Below are 11746 nucleotides of genomic sequence, written 5' to 3'. Positions count from 1 at the left end.
TATCCAAACCCATTTTTTAGACCCATATTTTTTTTCAAACTCTCCCACTTATCTCTATAAATAAAAGTTTCTGTTAATAAAACAAGTGGAGTCATTGCAAAAGTCTCTCGTTATTTCATTAATTACATAATTAATGTCTTTTCCATGATTAGGTTCTATATCAAGAAGCTTTGCTTAATAAGTTAAGCCATTTCTAATGTTGAAGAAAACCATTATTTAAGTAGTTTGTGTAGTTAGAAACCAGATGACTGTAATGATCTAATTTCTTGGCCAACATTCTGTATTGAAAGAGTTCCCACTTTTTTTTTATTTCAAGTGAAATAATAACATCTATTCTTTAAATAAATAAAAACATGATAAAAATCAACATTCAATTTCCTACCACTTTGTTGGAAGCTCTGGATTTGTCACCACTACTAGTGTCTCCATGATACAATTTTTTGCAACCTCTCACTGTTTCCATCCCTTTTAAATTTAACTCAAGATGTGAAAGAAAAAAAAAATTTCAAAAAATTGAACTAGATAAAATAGTATATGGACTTACCTTTATGTGACATTTCTATCCTATTTTGATTGCAAACCAAAGCTTCCTTGATCTCTGCTTTTTCACCAACAGGTTCATCTGAAGAACATTGTGGCACCATCAATTTATAATAAAGATGGATTTATGCTTTTTCAATAGTTTAATTTACTTCAAATTAAATAAAACAATTTTCTCTTTATTTTATTTTAGTATCTTAATCAGTCAAATACTCATATCAACATTAACATTTGAGTTCGAGTAACATTGTAGTTAATAATAAGTATAGATCAATTACCATTGCTGTTAGAATCATTGGCAATATCTTCGATACTTTTAGTTTCTTCAAGATTCAAAGATTTGAAATACTTTACCGGATAATTATGCTCCTGGTCCATCTTCCTTTTTCTTTTATCCTATGAAATGAAAAGGCATTAAGATAATTCAATTTTCATAGTGTAAGAAAACAAATCAATTTAGATCACTTCTAATCATAATTCATGTGTGGTGCCTACCGTAGTTTGTGTGGGTTCTTGAATTTTTCATCACCTGTGATAGCAAATGAACTTAGTTAAGTGATGAAATAATATAGCTCTAAAGAATGGATTGTACCCTCTAAGTGATGCGTAGGAAATCAAATGAAAGATTCTAAACAAATTGGGAGTAATGACTTCCTTTTTAGAGTTACCAACCAATTTTGACTGCATACCAAAGCTTCCATGGTCTCGGGGTTCAAGTCGGCTGGATTCGTGGTCATGGCACTAAAATCTAAGCGTGGTGCAGAAACTAATACTGGCATTGTGAGCCAAGTGTAGGGAACTTTTGAGAATTAACTCGCCACCAACCAAGTATGTCTGCAACTATGGGAAGTAAAAACTCTCTTTAGTATAAGTCAAGCTCTGAATTCAGTGAGGTCACCTAATTAATGTTGCTTGGAGATGCAAATTTACTGAAGTGGTTCACAATATAATCTTTTGTAGTCTCTCTTGTCAAAGGTTTGGAATCATCTAAGACTGAAATATATGCAGTTAGGTTTTGGATTTTCTTTACTAAACATCTCTTCAAGTGGTCTTCAAGCGTGAGGTTCCACAGCCACATAGTGTTGGATAATCCTTGAGGCAATATTTACATTTGGTTTTTGTTTACTTCAAACCTAACAAAGTGCATATCTAATTCTTGTCAATTACTTTGTTAGGTTTGAAGTAAAGGAAGAAAGAAAAACCAAATATAAATATTGACTCAAAGATTATTCATCACCAAACCACTATGGAACCTCACGCTTGAAAGACCACTTGAAAAGATGTTTAATAAAGAAAATCCAAAATCTAACTGCATCTACTTCAATCTTGGATGATTCCAAATCTTTGACAAGAGAGACCGCAAAATATTATATTGTGAACTACTTCAATAAATTTGCATCTCCAAACAACGTTAATGAGGTGGCCTTATTGAATTCAGAGTTTGACTCGTACCTAAGAGAGCCTTTGTTTCCCATGGATGCAGACATACTTGGTTGGTATCATGTTGATAATTATCTTCCATTTCCTTTTATCCTATGAAATGAAAAGGTATTAAGATAATTCAATCTTAATAGTGTATGAAAAAAAATCAATGTAGATCACTTCTAATCATAATTCACATGTGGTACCTATCATAGTTTGTGTGGGTTCATGAACTTCTTCATCACTTGTGATAGCCAATGAACTTAATTAATTGATGAGATAATGTAGCTCCACGGAATAGATTAGACCCTCTAAAGTGATGCATAGGAGATCAAATGAAAGGGTCTAAACAAATTAAGAGTAAAGAATTATTTTCTTTGGGAGACCAATCAATTTTGACTGCATACTAAAGCTTCCATGCCCTCGGGGTTCAAGTTGGCTGGATTCGTGGTCATGACACTAATATCTAAACGTGGCGCGGAAATTGATACTGGCATTGCGAGCTGATCGCGAGCCATCTTTGTAAGTGTAGGGAACTTTTGAGAATTAACACGCCACCAACTAAGTATGTCTGCAGCTATGGAAAGCAAAGGCTCTCTTAAGTACAAGTCACGCTCTGAATTCAGTGAGGCCACATCATTAACAATTTTTTTTTTGTATTAATAACTTCATCAAAAAATACAGATATACCCAAGCTCTGGTCAACAACAAAAGCCAACTGTCCATAGAAGCGATAGAGCATGAAAGAGAAAAAATAAAACAGCGACAACAAAAGAAAATAAAACAACTAGCAATGGAGAGATGATATAAGCAACAAACTCCTTTTAACGCGACATTCAGATTACACATTCATACGAAATGAATTGCAGCTTTTTTAACTTCTGTTTCCAGCAGAAACCAAACCAGACTCACTCCCACAGTGTCCTCCCCCTCTTTGTTAAAATTTTATGTACTCAGATTTATGACATCTTTGTTGCAATATATATTGCTCGTCTTCTAATACTTCATTTTCATATCAACCCCCCCCCCCCAATCATTACTGAACTAGTTAAAACACCTTTCTAGGCCTTGTATGTAAGTTATAACAGTGACATTCAAAATCAAAATCTACTTTCAAGGAATTTAACTAGATTTAGTAAAACTTTGAAATCAAAATCTATATAGAACTTCTTTCTGTGAAAAAAGTGAGAAGCACAAGTTGAATCAACAATATTCAGTATTTGCTATGTTTATGATGCATCTCCACAGTGATGAAAATAAAAAGGGAAATGAGAATCCTTACTTGAATCAACTTCTACTTTTGCTAGTTGAGGAATATCGTCGAACAGTGGGAAGGCCAGGCTTCAGATTTCTGAATGAGGAGACAATGGGAAGATTAAAAAGAGATGAGGGAAGCGACAGTGACTAGTGGGTGTGTGGTGGACCGTTGGTGACTGCCGACCGGTGAACGATGATGGTGGTGGGCTGATGGCCGGTGGTTGTCGGAGTGGAGAAGGCAAGTTATTTTGTTAGGGATTTAGAAATTAGCTATTAAATAATGGAAATTAAGAATTTTATCTTTAGCTTTTTCCTATTCCAATTTTCCAATTTCAAGTGGTTACCCATCCTAATTATAGGCTATTTTTCTAAATTCATCCCAAATTATTGAATATTTAACCCAATCATTGGTTGGTTTAGTAAAAAAATTTTGTTGTTGGATGTCGTTGTTGTCATTGATGACACCGTCATTTTATTTTAAAGGTGGAGGGTTGGAGATTGCTGACATGATTAATTCACATTTTTAGTCTTTTCCTTTAAATTTATTTTTTTAATGTATGAATTCTCTTCTTCTCTAAAAAATAAAAAGTTTGATGAGTATGTTAAAACATTTCATCCCGTAAAACAGGTATCAAAAACAGCATTGATCAAATTTACAAATATATAAAATTTCAAATTTACAAAAATTGATATAACTTTTAAATTTACAAATATCAAAATTGACGGAAATCAAAAGTTGTATCATTGCGAGATGAAATGTTGCGAATTTAAATTAGTTTTTTATATAAGGAGAAAATTTCATACATTAAAAAAATTCATTCTATTGCTTTAGAAGGGAAAAGAATAAAAATGTTTTATTTAAATAATAGATATTGTAAGTGTGAAATAATACATTATTCTATATCTATTTATAAATTTTATTGTAATAACTCAAAAGTTAGTAGCGTCGAGAAAATATGGTTTGAGATATTGTTTCTATAAACTGAATCAGTAATTATTTTCACTAAATATTTACTGAGTGATTTTACAGAGTAAATTGAATTTTGAATAAGTAATTTTACTAGATTAATAATTAATTAAGTTACATAGACTAAATTATAAAAGTGATAAAAATCAATTACTTGAAAATTTTAATTAGAACATTGAATAGGGACTAAGGTAGTAATTATAAATGTAAAAAGAATTTTTTAAATATTAAATCTAATACACTAATTTTAATCTATATAAATGATATAAAATTATTTTATTAAAATTATTAAAAATAAAATTTTATCTTTATTTAAAAATTTTGCTTTTCAATTTTCAAAATAAAAATGGAAATCATTTTTTGACAATGAGAATAAAAATAATAATTAAAAATATTTTTAGAAACCAAACAAAAATATAGTTTAGAAAAATATACTTTTAAAAGTACTGCTGAAGTAATTTGAAATTTCAAGTAGTTAATATTAGGGTAAATTACACTAATAGTAACCCAATTTTGGGGTAGCTGACAAAATAGTCACCTAAGTTTCATTTCAGTCACTCAATTTTTGAAAAGTTACAAAACAATCCTTTTTGCTGTTTTTAGTCATAGACGTCACGACAAAGTGACATGGCAGGTGACGGCGTCGTTGGTGTCAAAAAACCATCCAGCTGGCCGGTTACTCTCATTTAACAGCCCTACAAGCACCATTTTAGGGTTAGAGAGAAAAAAAGAAAAAGAAGAGGAGGAGGAGGAGGAGAAGAAGAAGAAGAAGAAGAAGAAGGAGAAAAGGATAAACCTCCTCAATCGGTGTTCCAGGATTTAATGCCACATTGGGCATCATGGCTTTTGACTTAATTTTTTGGATAAGTTTTTGCCAGTTTTTTGCAAAAGGTAACGCAGTATCTTTGCATAAGGAAACAAGGAATAGAAAACTACATTGAGAATATTTGAGGATCTACTACAATACATATGCAGAAACTTTGGTTATGGCATCTTTTGTGGAACAAAACCATGAGGCTTTTAGACCGAAGCAGACAATACCTTTCAGGTTGGGTGCGTGTCTCCACAATAAGATGGCAGTGAGTAAAACAAAAACGAAAAAGACAATCAAAACCCACCTTTGGATACTTCAACATGAAAAGTAAAACCAAAAGTACCGATTTTACCCAAAGGTTCAACATAATCAATAGGATTAGTGACCATAAGGTGGCAATCAAGAAATGCCCTGTAAGTGAAGAAGAATACTTGATCTATTTAGAATTGTAAACTTGCAGCTAATATTGAAAAGCCAAAATAGTGCAAGTGCACAAAGAATGTTACTTTGTGTGCTTTCTTAAACTCTCAATGACTGGAGCGCCAATGGTTAAGTTGGGGACAAAATGCCTATATAAAAAAATTAACAATGAACATGTAAGCATATCTACAAGTACCCAATAATGTAAACATGAAGGACTAAGTAAATAATACGTAATGCTGATCAAAAGCTCTAGTGTTAACCAGAACATAAGAAATCATCATTAAAAAACTATAGCAAGATATTAAATAAAGCTTAAGAACCTGAATAACTTGCACTTTGCATAAACCAATCCAATTTCAAAAGTTCATTTAACATAATGAAAGCATAGAAGATTGTATTCAATTTAAACAGTTAATTAAGGTCCTTCACATTCCATCAACAAAAACTTCTAAAATCCCAAAGTTTCTAAAAGTAACTTTTCAAGCTATAAACAAGCAAGATCATTGAGTCTTTCAATTTCCTAACACATAATCATATCCTTACCCAAAGTAGACAACTCTTAAATGTTTTTTTTATACCATAGATCATGATTTCATGGATGACAGAAACATAAGGCTTAAGTATAAGTTAATAATCTTCACTAAAAAGATTAGCAAATATAAAATAGCTAAAAAAAACCAAACCTATAAAAATAACAAAAACAGGAAGTAGAGAAGAAACAGAAAGATAAAGAAGCAAAATCTTAGAGAAGAGAAGTCCACGAAAGCTAATGAAACATATCCATCCTGCAGAAAGAAGCCAGAAACTAGGAAAAGTTAGAATGTTGAAAATCATTTCGTTTCTTTTGAGAATCCATAAAAGAAGCAAAGTTAGAAACAAATTTTACTATGATATCCATGTGAAGCCAATCAGCACCGAAATCAAGCATGTGCTTTGCCTCGATGCTAAGTTAGAGAAGTCTAATGAAAGCATGGATGGAGTAATTTTTGGTGTTACACCCATATTTGGGATTCAGGTGTTTCGGGGTTTGCAATTGTTTTTTTGTTGAAGAGCTGGTGGATGGTTCAAACCAAAGGGAGATTACAGTTGGATTCAATGGAATTCTGAGTTGAGCTTAAGATACACGCTGCACTTTAGTCAAAGTTGACTTGCCATGTCAGCAGGTTAACTTGCCACGTCATGGTGCCGTTAACACCTTAACGAAAACTGTTAATCAGTGACTATTTTGTCACTTTTTTATAACGTTAGTGACTATTTTGTAACTTTTGGAGAGAAGTCTAATGAAAGCATGGATGGAGTAATTTTTGGTGTTACACCCATATTTGGGATTCAGGTGTTTCAGGGTTTGCAATTGTTTTTTTGTTGAAGAGCTGGTGGATGGTTCAAACCAAAGGGAGATTACAGTTGGATTCAATGGAATTCGAGTTGAGCTTAAGATACACGCTGCACTTTAGTCAAAGTTGACTTACCATGTCGTGAGTTAACTTGCCACGTCATGGTGGCGTTAACACCTTAACGAAAACTGTTAATCAGTGACTATTTTGTCACTTTTTTATAACATTAGTGACTATTTTGTAACTTTTGGAAAGTTAAGTGACTGAAATGAAACCTAGGTGACTGTTTTGTCAGCTAACTCAAAGTTAGGTGACTGTTGGTGTAATTTACCCTTAATATTATCGTAAAAATTGCAATAAAAATTAAAATTTTAAATATATTTATAAATGATACTTAAATAATAAGATATAAAATATAAATTAATCTAATTTTTAAATAATTTATATAAATAAAATAGCTAATTGAGTCTTAGCTTAATTGGCATGGGCATTATTGTCCATATAAGAGGACGTGAGTTTGAGTGGGTTGAAACGCATTATCCTTCTATTTATATAAGAGGATATGAATTATGTGTAGTTGTATGTAATTTTTTATAGAACCAATTGTTTAGTTTCAAATAACAATTTATTTACAATATATATATATATATATTTAAAAATAATAATGGTATTCAAATAGCATGAGATAACTTAGTTCATGGCACCCTAAACAAGGGTAATTCAACGAGTGCAAACACGTAAACCACAATTTCCCTTCTACCCAAAAAAACACTTTAATGCTCTTTAACACAACAAAGGTATATTACAAAAGTAAATCAAAACATCAAACATCTTAATGCATGGTTGCTGGTATCTATTACTGACTAATTCTAAACTTAGCAGATATTGGGGTTTGCCATCAAGGGATCCATTACAAAACAATGGAAGCTTACCCAAAGTATGCAAGGGCATGCATTGTGAAACTCTCCACATTTCCAAAATCATCTTTTCTTGCTTCTTAGAAAAAGTTCTTCAAATCAAATCCATGAAATGCTCATGACCTCTTCTCCATTTTGCTACTAGATGAACATTTGTCATCCAAAACATATCCTTGCATAATGTATTGATTAAAAAATTGAAAGTGTTCATCATTCTGTTGAGCAAGCTTGTTGCTTTTCTCCATTTATCACAAAAAAATGTGATCATTGTTTCACCCAAACTCAATGCTTTTTGTAATTAAAGAGTAATATACAAAGCATTGTTTCAAATGCGAAGGAAAGTGATCACTACTTGATTCTAAAACTAACAAAATATCAATTACGATCTCAATAATTTTTTCCATGATGACTTCAGTAACATAACCAGCTTCTTTAAGTTTCGTATTAAGCTCATTCAACTTTTATAGATATCAACAGATTGATGATTAGGGGCGAAGGCAGAATAAATATTTAGGGGGGCAGATAAAATTTTAATTTTTTATAGTTTATATCTTTATAATTTGTAAAGGATTAAATCGAATTTTTATAATTTTAGGGGGGCCAAAGTGCAATTTTACCTTTACTAATTTAAAATTTTTAAAAAATTTTAAGGGCCAAAAGAGCAAATTTACATTTTAAGGGGGCCGGGGCCCATGCCAGCCCCCTGGCTTTGCCCCTGTTGATGATCTGATTGATCTCCATCCATAAAAACATGTATCAAGCCATTGATCTCGATCCCGCTCCAATCGGCTTTAACCAATCCTTTATTCCTCGTCATGCTTCTTGTTTTAACTGCTTCCTTCTGTTTACCGGCTGATGTATATATATTAGCCATAAAAACATAACTACTGGTGTTTCATACATGCACTAAGCAATGGAGCCCAAGCTTGAGCTTGTACTTGCATAGGCATCTCTTGTATGGTTTTCAATTTTCAAAGCCAAGTTGAAGTGACCCACTCTACCAAGAAGATCGACCAAGCAAGTATAATGCTCTATACCGGGCTTTATTCAAAAAGTATTTTTCATGCTTTTGAAGTACTTCAATCCATCCTCCACAACCTTGAGTGACCTATTCCGTGAATCGCATAACCGTTTACCTTGGAACTCTAAAAAGCTAATTATTTATGTAACACTCCTCTCAAGTACTTCTGCCTTGTCTATCCCACCACATTTACAGTACATGTGAACTAATGAGGCCTGGACCTGTCGATCACATAAAGTTCAATCTCATTCCCAATGCTCAGTGACCCCAAATCAGCACAAGCAGAGAGTATGCTGGTAATGATAGCTTCATTCGGTTTAAGATCAGTTCTTAACAAACTATTGAATAAATCCAATGCTTCAGCAGGGTAACCATGCTGAGTATACGTAGCAATCATCAATGTCTACAAGAAAGTCTACCATTCCGAGTACTCATCAAGCCGAGACAATGTCACCACACTTTGTAGTGACTTTACATACATGTTAGGAATCGAGTTGTTAATCAAAGTTTCACTATCATCTCCAAATTCCTATATTTGACACAGCCTGAAATGATCTGCATCTGTATTGAAGAATATCCGAATGCATATGCATGATCTGAACTAACATACTTAACTGGAGAAAAAATGTCTTTAATTTGTTCACATTCTTTGCTTCCAAAACTTGTGATGCAACATTTTAAACTCTCCACATTTCCCAAATCATCTTGTCTTGTAACTTGAAAATAGGATCTCCAAGAAATACTAATGGTGAACATACTCTAGATCTTCTTCTCCATTTAGTGGCTGGATAAACACTTATGCCATCCTGAAAATGTGATCAATTGTTTCACCTCAAGCTCAATGTCCTTTAAGATTAAAGAGCAATAAACTAAACATTATTTCAAATGCAAAGGAAAATGATCATAACTTAACTTTAAAATTGGCAAAGCGTAATAGAAGTCTAGTGGGGCCATTGGCCCCCCAAGGTTCAAATTTTTTGCAATTTAGCCTTTTTTAATTATATTAGGCCCTCCCAAAAATATAAGTAGGCCCCTCTAATATTTTTATAGTTTTAAAATATTATTGATAAAAATAAAGGGAAAATCTTCTTGAAGAAGTTAAATTATTCATGATAAGTTTTGAATGATATTTTGTTAAATAATAATCTAATATTTTACTTAAAATAATAATATTTTATAAGTAATATAATAATATATATAAAGAAAAGAAAATATGAATATATTTTTACCATCTTTCTTATTCATTTTCGTGCCTTGTAAGAAAAGAAGAAGAAAAATCTTCATTATTTTTCCTTCAAATTTGAAGTATAATGTATGTTTTTCTTCAAATTTTTAATAGAGTTTGAACCTTTGAAACTTGTTTTACATATATGTACCAATTGTTTTTATTTTATCAAGTTAATAAAAGTCACTGTTAAAGGATGTTGATGGAAACTTATAAAATTAAGTGAAATGTGTATTTTTTTTATGGAAAATGATTAGGAGACAACTTCCAATTGTTAGAAGTGTAAAAATGAAACAAAAATAGGTAGATAATGTTATAGTAAGTTTCGACCAAAGTGAAGAGGGGGAACAAAATCTTGGTCACTTTGTTTAAAATTATGTCAAATGATAGTTTGTGAAGCAGTAAGTATTCTATTGAAAACAAAATAAAAAATGATTAACCAAGTCTATTTGGGAATTTGGGATCAGAAAACTTAGGTTATCAACTTGATAAACCATGTATATTCAAGCTTTTCATTAGTGTTTGAATTACTATATCTAGCTATATTAAGTTTATTTTTATGAATTTTGAATCTATTGTTTATATGTTCAAATCGATTTTCATGTTGTAATACTGCTTCTTTTGAATTGATTGTTTATATATTTAAATTGATTGCTATGTTCGAATACTGCTTCTTTTAAATAGATTGTTTATATGTTTAAATCGATTGTTTTGTTGGAATACTGCTTCTTTTGATTCAATTGTTTATATGCTTAAATCAATTGTTACGTAGCACGTCTAACTTTAACTTGGCTCCCCCAAAATAAACATCCTGGCTCCGCCACTGTATATTTTTAAGTACGTTGTTCTTCACCTATAATCGTAGAAAATAAGTATAAAATAAGGATAAAAGTACCATGCATGCATAAAAAAAAGGTCAGGTTTCACAAAAGTAACAAAAAAAAAACAATGCATCAAACTTGCCTAATTTTACTATACAATCTTCCATGATATATATCAAGAAAGATATGACGTTGAAAATGAACCATGTCATTTTGTGTGAAAGGGAAGAAATCACCATGTGTAAGGCAATCACAATATTTCATCATGAATACCTCACAATCAGCCGAGCTTTATGTTGTAGTACAAAAAGAAACGAAATAAGAAAGGTAAGATAATAAGTAAATAAAAGGTAGAAAATGTGTAGATTTTAAAAGATAACCGATACGCACTATAAATGGTCATTCATTTGCATCATCATAACCAAACTCTATAAATGGTCATTCATTTGCATCATCATAACCAAACTCTGGCAGTAGAAAGGTAGTGAACCATTGTAATATTCTTTGTTTTTCAACATTTTTAGACATTATTTGAGAATATGCATTTGAATCCAACCATGAAATTTTCTTTTCTTTGTTATCAACATAGAAAAGAACCCAATGGGCTGATAAACACAATGGTAAAAACAACTGCAATCACAAAAAGGAAAACAAAAAAGATTACATCCATCTTTGTTAGTTACAATAAAAGATTAAGTTGATGTTGATATTTTCGATCTGGATTTTTTCTACTAAAATAGTTAATGTAATTGATCACCATTACAATACAGATAGAAAAAATTGAAAAGCTTACTTTATGAACACCTCTTAGCTTTTCAACTTTAAACCAAGATAAAAATTCATGTTCTGATCCGGATCCTTGTATTAAAGAAGTCTAATATTGAAAAATATATGTGTTAAACGGTACTATATATAATATTTTGATATAAAATACTAAAAATTTCAATTTGAAATGCCAATACAGTTCATTGTGCCAGATGAAAGTTTTTACAACTATTTGAGAGT

At 31.5% G+C, this 11746-nt stretch overlaps 1 long non-coding RNA gene and 1 pseudogene across 2 annotated transcripts; both read right to left on the bottom strand.

Annotated features, from left to right (window-relative positions):
* Nucleotides 1-276: 276 nt before the first annotated feature.
* On the bottom strand, nt 277-3746 carry LOC128289344 (uncharacterized). Of its 2 annotated transcripts, XR_008278954.1 has the most exons (5): nt 3245-3746; nt 1230-1380; nt 1036-1069; nt 819-936; nt 277-622 (listed from the first exon to the last, which is right to left on the bottom strand). It is a non-coding gene; the product is annotated as an uncharacterized LOC128289344 (long non-coding RNA). The 2 variants fall into 2 exon arrangements; XR_008278953.1 differs by lacking the exon at nt 1230-1380 and having other exon boundaries at nt 3245-3736.
* Nucleotides 3747-4798: 1052 nt separating this feature from the next.
* LOC108466123 (ribulose-phosphate 3-epimerase, cytoplasmic isoform-like) lies at nt 4799-6425 on the bottom strand (annotated as a pseudogene).
* Nucleotides 6426-11746: the final 5321 nt, after the last annotated feature.

The sequence above is a fragment of the Gossypium arboreum genome, chromosome 2, assembly GCF_025698485.1.
Source record: "Gossypium arboreum isolate Shixiya-1 chromosome 2, ASM2569848v2, whole genome shotgun sequence".
Classification (NCBI taxonomy): Eukaryota; Viridiplantae; Streptophyta; class Magnoliopsida; order Malvales; family Malvaceae; genus Gossypium; species Gossypium arboreum.
The sequence above is the reverse complement of the archived record's forward strand: the minus strand, read 5'-3'. Positions and strand labels throughout refer to the sequence as shown.